We start from the raw sequence: 12,397 nt of genomic DNA, 5'->3' as shown, positions 1-12,397 counted from the left end.
TTCGTTACTCCCACTACTGCAATATAGCAAGCGCCACTACTGCCAGCTAAGTAAAAGATTCAAACTACGGAAGGCACTAACTACTGATAGGGATAGTTAGCAAATGAAAGATTTTAATACAGAACAAACAATGTATTTACCTTGATATCATCATTCATAAATATAGCAGTTCATGACAAATTTCAAAACTCCGCCATCTCTCTCCCCACATCCATCACTGCTGGCGGCTCACCTCCAACTGCGCAACGCTACGCGCTGTTAACAGCCAGCTGCCTAACACTACAATGGCGAGTATTACAACAATGCAAAGCAGCCACAGACTGCCCACAGCACAGCCAGTGATTTTCATACAGAGGTGGCGTTACCAATAAAAAAACCTAAACAGCCTAGTTACATAGAGAAAACATAAACAGCCTACTTACATAGAGAAAACATAAACAGCCTACTTACATAGCCCCCATGCTCCCCACAAAAAATTTTTTTACAAATGGTGTTGGGCACTGGCCAATACAGATTTGACAAAAAATTTTCACAATTACAGTAACAAAGATATAAAATGCACACACTTATTGATACAATGTTGGTCAAAAGCTAAAATTTTCTCACAGTCCATAAAGACAGTCCTGATCATTCACCACAGTAAAACTGCCGTTTCTTTTATCAAAGTCTGAGCAGTAAAAGACAATGCACACGGAAGTAGTGGATGTCCATGTAGTCTTGAAGAAGTAGTGTTGTCCTTCCAACAGAAAGACAGTGCTGACTCTAGACATGCTGACAGGTAATGGGCCACAACAGAGCAAACCCACAGCAGAGTCATTCGAAGTTCTGACGAATACTGGTAGGTAGGTCATCACAGAGCAGACCCACTGCAGTCCTGGTACAGAGTATTGGTATTGGTGGGCCACCAGAGGTGCAGACCCACTGTAGTCCTTGTAGAGATAATGGTATTGGTGGGCCACCAGAGGTGCAGACCCACTGCAGACCTTGTAGAGATAATGGTATTGGTGGGTCATCAAAGATGCAGACCCACTGTAGTCCTTGTAGAAATAATGGCGTTGGTGGGTCATCATAGATGCAGACCCACTGTAGTCCTTGTAGAGATAGCCAGCAGCCACCTGTTGTAACTGTGCAGGTGCACAATCACCATTGAAGAGCCTTGCGGATAATATAGTAAGTCCATAACTACCACTTGTGCACTCACAAAGTTATTTGGAAGTGTCCTTAGAACCAGCAATGCTGTTAACCAGTCCCTTTCTGAATTAGTAACACACGTGCAAACACTAACAGTCCCAACTTCTCACATATTGTCCATATACTATGACCAACAGAAACGTGTGCAGTGAAATGTAACTAACAAGTTAATAATATCATGAACTGGTGACAATTACAATTTTATAACATAAGAATACAATAACAAAGGTACAAAATACATCATTAAAAACATAACAATACAGATAACATTTGTAGTACCGGCTTTACAACAGAATAGAAATAAACATATACATCAGTGGAATTATGACATGAGTACATACATAAAAGTTCACAATAACTTTTGAACATCAACTTCACACATGAGCATTAAACAGAACAGAATTAATAATGTCTAACATCTTTACAAAGTAAATAACATAGTATCAGAAAAATTCTACAATGTAACTCATATCCGCTAAACACATAAAGACAGGAAAAACACAAATATACAAGAGTACACAAACACATAGCAGAATAACACAAGAGGAACGGGCAGGGTTTGTTTTCAGTGTAACATTTGGTACTGCAGTCCAACCCAAAACTTCATTCCATAGATCTTTCGTCTTATTTCAAAATTTGTTTCCACCAAAAAAATCCTATCAAAGCATGCTTTCTGTATTTATATGTTCACATATTTCTTACCTCATTATTTATTTCCAAGAAAATCCTACTTAAACCTGTTGTCCCTAAACCCTACTTTTTTGCTCATATCCTCTTTCAAAATACTTTCTTTGGCCAAACCATTTTCTTATAGCTTCTCAATGCATTTCTTCCAATTCATCACATCTCGTTCTCTCATACAGCTTACCCCATCTTAAGCTAACTTAAATCTACTGAGCTCAGATGCTAAACTAAGGGACAAGGCAATGCAGCAGCACAAAACAATTAACACAAGCAGCAATGACAAAAAATACAGATTGGCAAAGCTAGCAGCAGCAAATGTAATAACTTATATCAAAACATGACATAGCTCAAGCAGAAAAAAATATTACACTAAAAATGGCCATGTCTAATACCTACGTCACATCTTAACACTAGAGTGATGCATCACAATTTATTCTACAAAAGAAATTACCAAGTACTTGAAAAGAAAATTATGAATGCAGTTCCTGTGAAGGTAAATGTCGCTTTGTGCTCCCTCATTTTTTTGAAAAAAATTATATACTCGATCTGAAGACAGAAAATATTTATATTAGTACATCTATAAAATTTTATTTTAACCAATGCTGCAGTGCAGCTAGAAACTAGATATCAAATGAAATAAGCAACTACGTACAAAGCAAAGCGTAAGAACATCGTTCAATAGTCATCTGGCATTTCATAAGTAGTAAAAAAATCTCTCATCTAGGAAGACAGTAGTCATAGTCAGGTGTGTAGACAAACTATTTCTTGTCATTTCATTAGGCATTTCAGTAAATATCAGAAAGTACGATATGTTTTCAAGTAATTAGCGTGTCAGATTTGCGATGCTTTCTCTAAAGGAATGACAATGGCCAGGATAATGGCCTCCCTTTTTTTTTTCCTTCCTGTGCTCTGAAAGGCACGCGCCAATGGCCCTCTCTCCAGGCGTCCGACACAGCTGGGTGCCCACGACGCATTACGTGCAGGTGGTCACTTAACTTTCTTACGGAAATATTTACGACAGCAGTTTCCGCTACAGTGACAGTCTCACATAAAAATATTTCACAGGTCAAGACTTAGCGTTGCAAATCTGTAGAAAGAAAATCCTATAAATATAAGTGTCCAAATAAAATATTCGTCAGCATTGTGATACAGTCACGCATTTACGCACATTTCATAACTCTTAAAGTATGATTCTTGGTTTCCAACATACTTCTTATTCCTCATATACGGTAGCAACATCTTATTGATCATAAACATATCTCAACAGCATAATACACATCGTCGTCGTAAAAATAACATCATAACACCTCAGTCAAATCTCAAAATCGTCGTAGCTTTCTGCAATAATTTCAAAACCCAAAAAAAAAATTCTCTGCTCATGTCAAAAGTGTCATCTGCCTCAAACGTACTTTAAAAATCATGATCCCATACCAAATATATCATTGAAAGCTCTCATAGTATCACAATGGTTCCAAAAAAATATGAACAGTTCACTAAGTACAGACAAAATACAATTTCGTAAGTGTGAAGTTATCCAACGGTATAATTACGTAAACATCTGTCACTGATGTAGTAAAAAAAAAGTTTGTCTCTCTCAGTTAAATGATCAGATAGCTGTGTAATTATGTGTTAGAGAAATATGGTACCGATGCGTAAAGTTGTGTAAGCAAATACCATATTAGCTAGGGCTCCTTGTGGTTGCCACACACATGGTACACAAAGTAAGCGTGTACCCCCCTGAGGATAAATGTAATTATACTCCCAGGTGTTACAAATTACAGCAATGGAATGAAATGTATCACGGAAAACTTTCTTTGTAATTAAAAAAAATATTTAAAAATAAGTGTTTTAAGTATAAGATTGATCACTCAAATGCGTGTACTGTAGCGCTAAACTGTGCATCTTGTCGCAACATAATCTCTGTGGAAGTGTCGTAGTTATCGTCCTCCGAAAGCTAAGTTCTGCAGAAGTCAATGTACTTACCACATGATAAACAAAAGTGAAATGCTTTGCGTATAGATATCGTAGTTATTATCCTTATTGGCGTGATGAAGAAAGTACTGTACAGTAACGTATTGTTATGCCACGAAAAAGGCTGTCTCATTGTTGCTATACCACAAAAGTTACTACTAAAACATGTTTTTCTTCCTAGAAGAATTCAGAAAACTGTGCAGATATAAAACAGAAACACCACAAAAGCAACATTGTAAATTGTCACTCATTAGTAGTGTCGTGATAAAATCGTGTAGCTGTCACATAAACTAACCACTGTGTCATCTGGTATCTCACAGAAAGTACTTTAAATCCAGAATGTATTTTCAAGTAAACCAAAATGTTGCATTAAAATCTCATTAGCAGTACCAGTATGTGTCCTAAGTATGTAAGCCTGATAGTCGTTACGTAATCGTGCAACTAACAAGCAAGAATGTACAACTAACAACACTGTGTCGTCTGTTCATTATAACAATGCATTCGTAATTTCTGTTTAAATAAGTTCTCTTGGTTCTTGACTGGATATTTTACTTCAAACATTGTTACATGTTAACAGATTCTAAGTCCGACAAGCATACTAGTAATGTAAAGTGAAAAGTTTTATGGCAAAGACAAAGTTAAAAAGCAGATTATCTGTCAATAAATGGTTTTACATGTGAAATGTGGTACAATCTTTTACTCTTCCTAGTACGCAGAGTTTCAACTTCAACGCAATTATCATGTGGTTTACGTCGGTAAAGAATACTGGAATTTTTCTCAAGGCTAGCATCTTATGTTATTTTTCTCGGAGCCAGCGGGCGCAGGTGGCTGCCTGCGGTGCGAGTCATTGTCTGTTTCTTTGTTGGCGCGCGTCGTTTCTGGGATTAGGAGACCTAACTTCTACAAATTCACCTCCTCGAGAGGGCCCTGCCCTGTTTGAATCCCGCCAGTTCTGATGCAATTCAGGTCTGTCGTTACGATCACATCGTCTGTCGTCATGTCGGTAGTTCCTGTAGTTTCTTTCTTGTCGGTTAAGTGGTGGAGAATTTCTCCCTGAATCGTAACTGTGCGCTGAACCGTTGCGTCTCAAGTTATTCTGTCTCCCGTAATAATAATTGTTTTGGTTCCTATATAGTCTGTTTCTCTGATTGTCTCTGTGATAGTCATTACTGCGGAGAGGTGATCTTTCCCTGTAATTATTACTACTCTGCCAACGGTTGTCATACGGGTGGTGTCTGTTTTGGTCACGATTTGTGTTGTGGGAATAGCCTTGTCGCGTCCAGTTATTATCGAGGAATTGTGACGGATGTGACCTGTAATTGTTGTGTTCCTGTTTCCGCATTCCGCGATTGTCAGTGTCAATTTCCAATTCTTGTAACAGTCCCTGAAAAGCTTCAATGTCGTCTTTGCAACGTCCTGCCAAAATGTGTCGTAAATGTTCAGGCAATTTGATTAAGCAAATGCGGATAAGTTCTGAGGGGCTGTATGGGTTTGAAAGATACTGATTCTTATGCAACATGTCTTTAAAATATTTCATAAGACTGGAAAATTCAGATTGTTCGAAACGTTTCATCATTATGATGCTTTGTTTTACTCGGTCTTGTGTGGCCTGAGACCAATATGCTGAGAGGAAGGCATGGTAAAACTCTCCTTCGCTGTGGCAATCGTGAATGACCGACCGCATTCTTACAGCTGGTTCATTCTCTAAGTAGCCACACATAAATTCTAATCTGTGTTCTAACGACCAGTTGGGAGGAAAACAATGCGAGAATTGATGGAGCCATGCTTGTGGATGAATGTCGTTGCCAGAATTCTTAAATGTTTTGAATTTACGTGTAGTAATGAACAGCTTATAGTCAAAGTCATCATGTCGGCGAGTCGCATATCGGTCATTGTTACGTCGTTTCGGCGGTTCCATTTCAAAATTCGGTGCACCTTGCCAATTTCTTTCATAACTTCCGAAGTGTCCTGTGTTATTATTTTGTGGTTGTTCCGTATTTCTAAGTCCCTCTTCCCGTATTGGAGCGCGAGTGGCCTCTGAAATACGTAATTCTTGTATTACCTGAGTCAGCTGATCTTGTACTTCCCGGATTTCTCTTTGGTGTTGCGTATTAATTTGATTCTGATTTTGTTTGAATTTCCTAATTTGTTCGCACTCTTCTGTGTCATTAAAGACTACTGGTTTTGTGTCGTTCAGATTATCATCTACCTTCGTAGATAAGTTAGTGAACTGATCCGAAAGTTCGGCTACTTTCTCCGATAGTGAACACATTTCCTCAATGTGTTTTTCTGAACCAAGTTTCAGAGTGTCCATTTGTGTTGAAATCGAATCTACTGTGTTCTTTAAGTTTTCCTGAGTTTTTGCAAGTTGCGTAACCGAATCGGTAGATGCAACTGAGTCAAATTTAGCTTGCAAGGTCTCATGATTTTCATGAGCAATAATTTGCAGTTCTTTTACGGCTGCTTCGTGATTCTGTAATGCCTTTTCAAGCCGCGAAAAAATAGGTTGAAAATGCTCACAAATTTGAGTTTTTACGTCATTACAGACTTTTTGACATTTCGATTCAATGTTATGTAACTCAGTAGTTAAATCTTCACGCGTTTGTTCAAGAGTTTGTTCCAATGAGTCTAACTTTTGAAGCTGTTGCTGTGTTTGTCTCTGATTTTGTTCCAGTGTGTCTAACTTTTTAAGATTTTGTTCCACTGTGTCTAACTTTTTGAGATTTTGTTCCACTGTGTCTAACTTTTGAAGCTTTTGCTGTGTTTGTCCCATTTGTTGTATTAATTGTAATAACAATGCATTGGTGTCTGAAACATGTTCCTCAGTGCTTTTCGGCAGTGAATTTACACCGGAAACATTCACATTTTGACAAGCAGAAAATGTGTCTTGACTTATTTGAGATAACGGTGAGGATCCAAAACCTGAATCTACAGTATTTGCGAGATCGTGTCGTGTCATTTCGGCTTCCTGAGGCGAGCTGTTGCCGACCGATCGATCGATAATGCTTCCCTCTTCACTAATTGTTTCACTGTCCACGCCATTGTTTGACGCCCGCTCCATTTCCCTGTGCACAGTTACCAAATTACTACTTTGAACATTAGTTAATTCATTACTCTGCGGCGCTGATAAGCTACGCTCGTCGTCACTATTATTTCTCAGTTTAGTTTGGAGCCTAGTGTTACGTTTTTCACACGCCATAATTGTCACAATATTTCACACGATAACACAGAAAAGCACAATTTGAAGTGCAAAAATAGGAGAACACATTAACATAGCACTGAAAATAATATCTAGTTAATTGCAAGCGTAGCTGCGAAATACTTGGTGCAAATCTACATGCATGCCACAACTGTTTTACTGTACAACAATGAAAGGCTACAACTACAAAGGAGATTCTCTCTACAATTACGCGCTAGCAATAAACAAAAGCTACACTAAATACACAAACTACAAGAAAAAATCAGAAGATTCCAGTGAGGTATCCTAGGCTAAGGGTCGACATATGAAACGTACCGTTTGAACAATTATACATGACTGTGCTTAACCTGATACACAATATTTTGTTAGCGCAACGCAATCTGACTTTCAAAATTCCCTACAAAAGAATGGCCCTGACTAACATTAAACTATACCTTTCACAAATCACTAAATCACTTACCTCACAAAAATCTTCGTTACTCCCACTACTGCAATATAGCAAGCGCCACTACTGCCAGCTAAGTAAAAGATTCAAACTACGGAAGGCACTAACTACTGATAGGGATAGTTAGCAAATGAAAGATTTTAATACAGAACAAACAATGTATTTACCTTGATATCATCATTCATAAATATAGCAGTTCATGACAAATTTCAAAACTCCGCCATCTCTCTCCCCACATCCATCACTGCTGGCGACTCACCTCCAACTGCGCAACGCTACGCGCTGTTAACAGCCAGCTGCCTAACACTACAATGGCGAGTATTACAACAATGCAAAGCAGCCACAGACTGCCCACAGCACAGCTAGTGATTTTCATACAGAGGTGGCGTTACCAATAAAAAAACCTAAACAGCCTACTTACATAGAGAAAACATAAACAGCCTACTTACATAGAGAAAACATAATCAGCCTACTTACAGTGTGTGATGTCCTTAGGTTAGTTAGGTTTAATTAGTTCTAAGTTCTAGGCGACTGATGACCTCAGAAGTTAAGTCGGGTAGTGCTCAGAGCCATTTGAACATCGAGGCATGCCGTTAGATAATGGAGGGGATTCCTACAATTGCTATTGTAGATGCAGGTGCTATGATTAATATCACGGCCAGCAACGCCCATGACAAAATCTGGGAGACATAGCGCATATCAACCTTTCCGGTGGAAAACTGCATTTCTGGACCCATTGACCCTAAATCACAGAACCTAAAAGGTAGCAGGTGCACGCTGAATTACACTACTGGCCATTAAAATTGCTACACCAAGAAGAAATGCAGATGATAAACGGGTATCCATTGGACAAATAAAACATACTATTCATTTCCGCGCCATTTGGGTGCATAGATCCTGAGAAATCAGTACCGAGAACAACCACCTCTGGCCGTAATAACGGCCTTGATACGCCTGGGCATTGAGTCAAACAGAGCTTGGGTGGCGTGTACTGGTACAGCTGCCCATGGAGCTTCAACACGATACCACAGTTCGTCAAGAGTAGTGACTGGCGTATTGTAACGAGCCAGTTGTTCGGCCACCATTAACCAGACGTTCTTAATTGGTGAGAGAAATGGAGAATGTGCTGGCCAGGGCAGTAGTCGAACATTTTCTGTATCCAGAAAGGCCCGTAAAGAACCTGCTGAAATGTAGGGTTTCGCAGGGATCGAATGAAGGGTAGAGCCACTGGTCGTAACACATCTGAATTTTAACGAACAAGAGGTGACCGAGACGTGTAACCAATGCCACCCCATACCATCATACCTGCAGAATCAGCGAAGAAAGAAAAAATATGGAAAACACTGACGAGAAGAAGGGGCAAGATAATACGTTATCTGATATGACATCAGGAAATAACGTCCACGTTGCTAGAGAGGACTGTAGAGGATAAAAGTTACAGGCGAAGACAGAGACATTTGCAAGAGGTACTCTGCGGTGAAAAGACTGGGCCGGCCGCTGTGGCCGAGCGGTTCTAGGCGCTTCGTTCTGGAACCGTGCTGCTGCTACGGTCGCAGGTTCGAATCCTGCCTCGGGCATGGATGTGTGTGATGTCCTTAGGTTAGTTAGGTTTAAGTAGTTCTAGGGGACTGCTGACCTTAATGTTAAGTCCCATTGTGCTCAGAGCCAAAGGAGAGGAATTTGTGGCGGGTCGCATTAAACTTCTCAGAAAACTGATGAATAAAAAAGAAAAAAAAATAATGCAGAAGGAGTAAAAAATCGGGGACAGCATGGACAGAAGAAAGGAAGAGGCTTTATGGGGAGAAAATGACGGAATACTGGAAAAAAAGGAAACAACAACAAAGTAAATAGAGGAACTGAAGTTGTTAACGTGATCCTTGTTGGTCAATACGATTGTAGAAAAAAAAAAAGCCATGCCATGGCCATGCTCCGACAGTCCACACATAATCGAAAATAGACCCGGTTTGTTCCCAGCACCAGGTGGCATTTAGGCCAGTGCTGGTTTCGGATCAGACCATTCCGTTCCGAATGAATTTTCCTGGGTCACGATTGAGAACTCAAGAACAGCCTCTAGGACGTCGGTGCCGTTCACATCTGACTTCGCAACCTCGGGAGCTGTCCGCTGTGGACTTACAGTGTTTGTGGTTCTACTCGCCGAAGAAGGCACGGACTCGGTCGTCGTGGCAGAGTTTTGGACTTTGCAGATTTATTCCGGAACATGAGAGTTTTCTGTGCGAGGGTGACAGCAGCTTAATCTAAGCACACTTTTTTTATTTTTCCGACAAAATCTTCTACATAATTGTAGAATCTTCTTGTAGCTGTCAGTCCTTCTTTACTGTCGAATCAACGTACAACCGGTTTCGCGATAGCAAATCGTATCTTCAAGTGAAATATACAACATTCACTGACGGGAAGAAAACCAGAGCTGCGAAAAATAATTAATGTAGGGGAACGAAATTTCGGGAGTACGTTTGTGTAGGTAACACATGTGATTAACATTGCAAGATCACAGGTTCATGTAAGCGCGAGATATGCCATTGCAGATATGAAATGCTGGTACATTAATCACCGGTGTAACCAACAGAATGTGTAATTCAAGCATCTACATCTACGTGGTTTCTCTGCAATTTACATTTAAGTGCCTGGCACAGGGTTCATCTAACCATTTTCACACTACTCTACCATTCCACTCTCTAATGGCGCGTGGGAAAAAGGGACACCTAAATCTTTCCGTTCGAGCTCTGATTTCTCTTATTTTATTATGATGATCATTTCTCACTACGTAGGTGGGTGTGAACAAAATATTTTCGCATTCGGAAGAGAAAGTTGGTCATTGAAATTTCGTAAATAGATCTCGCCGCAAATAAAACCGCCTTTGTTTCAGTGACTGCTACCCCAACTCCCGTATCATATCAGTTACACCCTTACCCTTATTGCGCGATAACATGAAACGAGCTGCCCTTCTTTGCACTTTTTCGATGTCCTCCGTCAATCCTACCTGGTAAGGATCCCACACCATGCAGCAATATGCCAGCAGAGGACGGACAAGTGTAATGTAGGCTGTCTCTTTAGTTGGTTTGTCGCATCTCCTAAGTGTTCTGCCAACAAAGCGCAGTCTTTGGTTCACCTTCCCCACAATATTATCTATGTGGTATTTCCAATTTAATTGTAATTCCTAGGTATTTACTCGAATTGACAGCCCTTAGATTTGTGTGATTTATCGTATACCCAAAATTTATCGGATTTTCTTTTAGTACTCATGTGGATGAACTTGAACTTTTCTTTGTTTAGTGCCAATTGCCACTTTTCGCACCATACAGGAATTCTCTCTAGGCCATTTTCTAATTGGAACTGATCGTCTGATGAATTAACTAGACGGTAAATTACAGGGTCTTCTGCAAATAATCGAAGGCGGCATCTCATATTATCGCCTACATCATTTATGTAAATCAGGATCAGCAGAGGGCCTATTACACTACCTTGCGGAACGCCAGATATCACTTCTCTTCTACTCGATGATTCACCGTCTATCACTACGAACTGTGAACACTCTGAGAGGAAGTCACAAATCCAATCATACAACTGAGACGATACTCCATATGCACGTAATTTGATTAATAGTCGCTTTTGAGGAACAGTATCGAGAGCCTTCTGGAAATCAAGGAGTATGGAAGTGTTGGATATGTATCAACAAGTCATTTTCTTCAATGTGATTCATAATGTTCGACTACAGTATATGCTCCAAAATCCTACTGCAAATTGAGGTCAGTGATATGGGTCTGTAATTCAGTGGGTTACTCCTATTTCCTTACTTGAATATTGGTGTGACGTGTGTTACTTTCCAGTATTTACGAACAGACCTTTCGTCAAGTGAGCCGTTGTATATAACTGCTAAGACAGGCGCTATTGTGTCTGAAAGGAACCTGATTGGTATACCATCTGGACCGGAAGACTTACCTTTCTTAAGTGATTTGAGTGATATCGCAACACGTAAGAAATCTACTTTTATGTCACTCATGCTAACAGCTGTTCTGGTTTCTGATCCTGGAGTATTTACTTCGTCTTTTTTCGTGAAGGAATTACGGAAAACTGTATTTTGTAACTCCGCTTTAGTTGCACCATCATCGGTAACATTTCCAACGCTATCTCGCAGTGACGGTATTGACTGTTTGTTTTTGCCACTAGTATACTTTACATACGACCGGAATATCTTTGGGTTTCCTACCATATTTTGAGACAATGTTTCATTGTGGAAACTATTAAAAGTATCACTTGCAACCTACGTCCTCAATTATTTGCTTGACGTATTCCAATCTCTGTCTTCCTCTACAGTTTTTGCCCTCTACAGCTCCCTCTAGTACCATGGAAGTCATTCCCTCCTGTCTTAGCAGATGTCCTATCATCCTGTCCCTTCTCCTTATTAGTGTTTTCCACATATTCCTTTCCTCTCCGATTCTGCGTAGAACCTCCTCATTCCTTACCTTATCAGTCCACCTAATTTTCAACATTCGTCTATAGCACCACATCTCAAATGCTTCGATTCTCTTCTGTTCCGGTTTTCCCACAGTCCGTGTTTCACTACCATTCAATGCTGTACTCCGGACGTACATCCTCAGAAATTTCTTCTTCAAATTAAGGCCGGTATTTGATATTAGTAGACTTCTCTTGGCCAGAAATGCCTTTTTTGCCATAGCGAGTCTGCTTTTGAAGTCCTCCTTGCTCCGTCCATCATTGGTTATTTTACTGCCTAGATAGCAGAATTCCTTAACTTCATTGACTTCGTGACCATCAATCCTTATGTTAAGTTTCTCGCTTTCTCATTTCTACTACTTCTCATTACCTTCGTCTTTCTCCGATTTACTCTCAAACCATACTGTGTACTCATTAGACTGTTCATTGCGTTCAGC

This window comes from Schistocerca piceifrons, chromosome 9, assembly GCF_021461385.2.
Source record: "Schistocerca piceifrons isolate TAMUIC-IGC-003096 chromosome 9, iqSchPice1.1, whole genome shotgun sequence".
NCBI lineage: Eukaryota > Metazoa > Arthropoda > Insecta > Orthoptera > Acrididae > Schistocerca > Schistocerca piceifrons.
The sequence above is the reverse complement of the archived record's forward strand: the minus strand, read 5'-3'. Positions refer to the sequence as shown.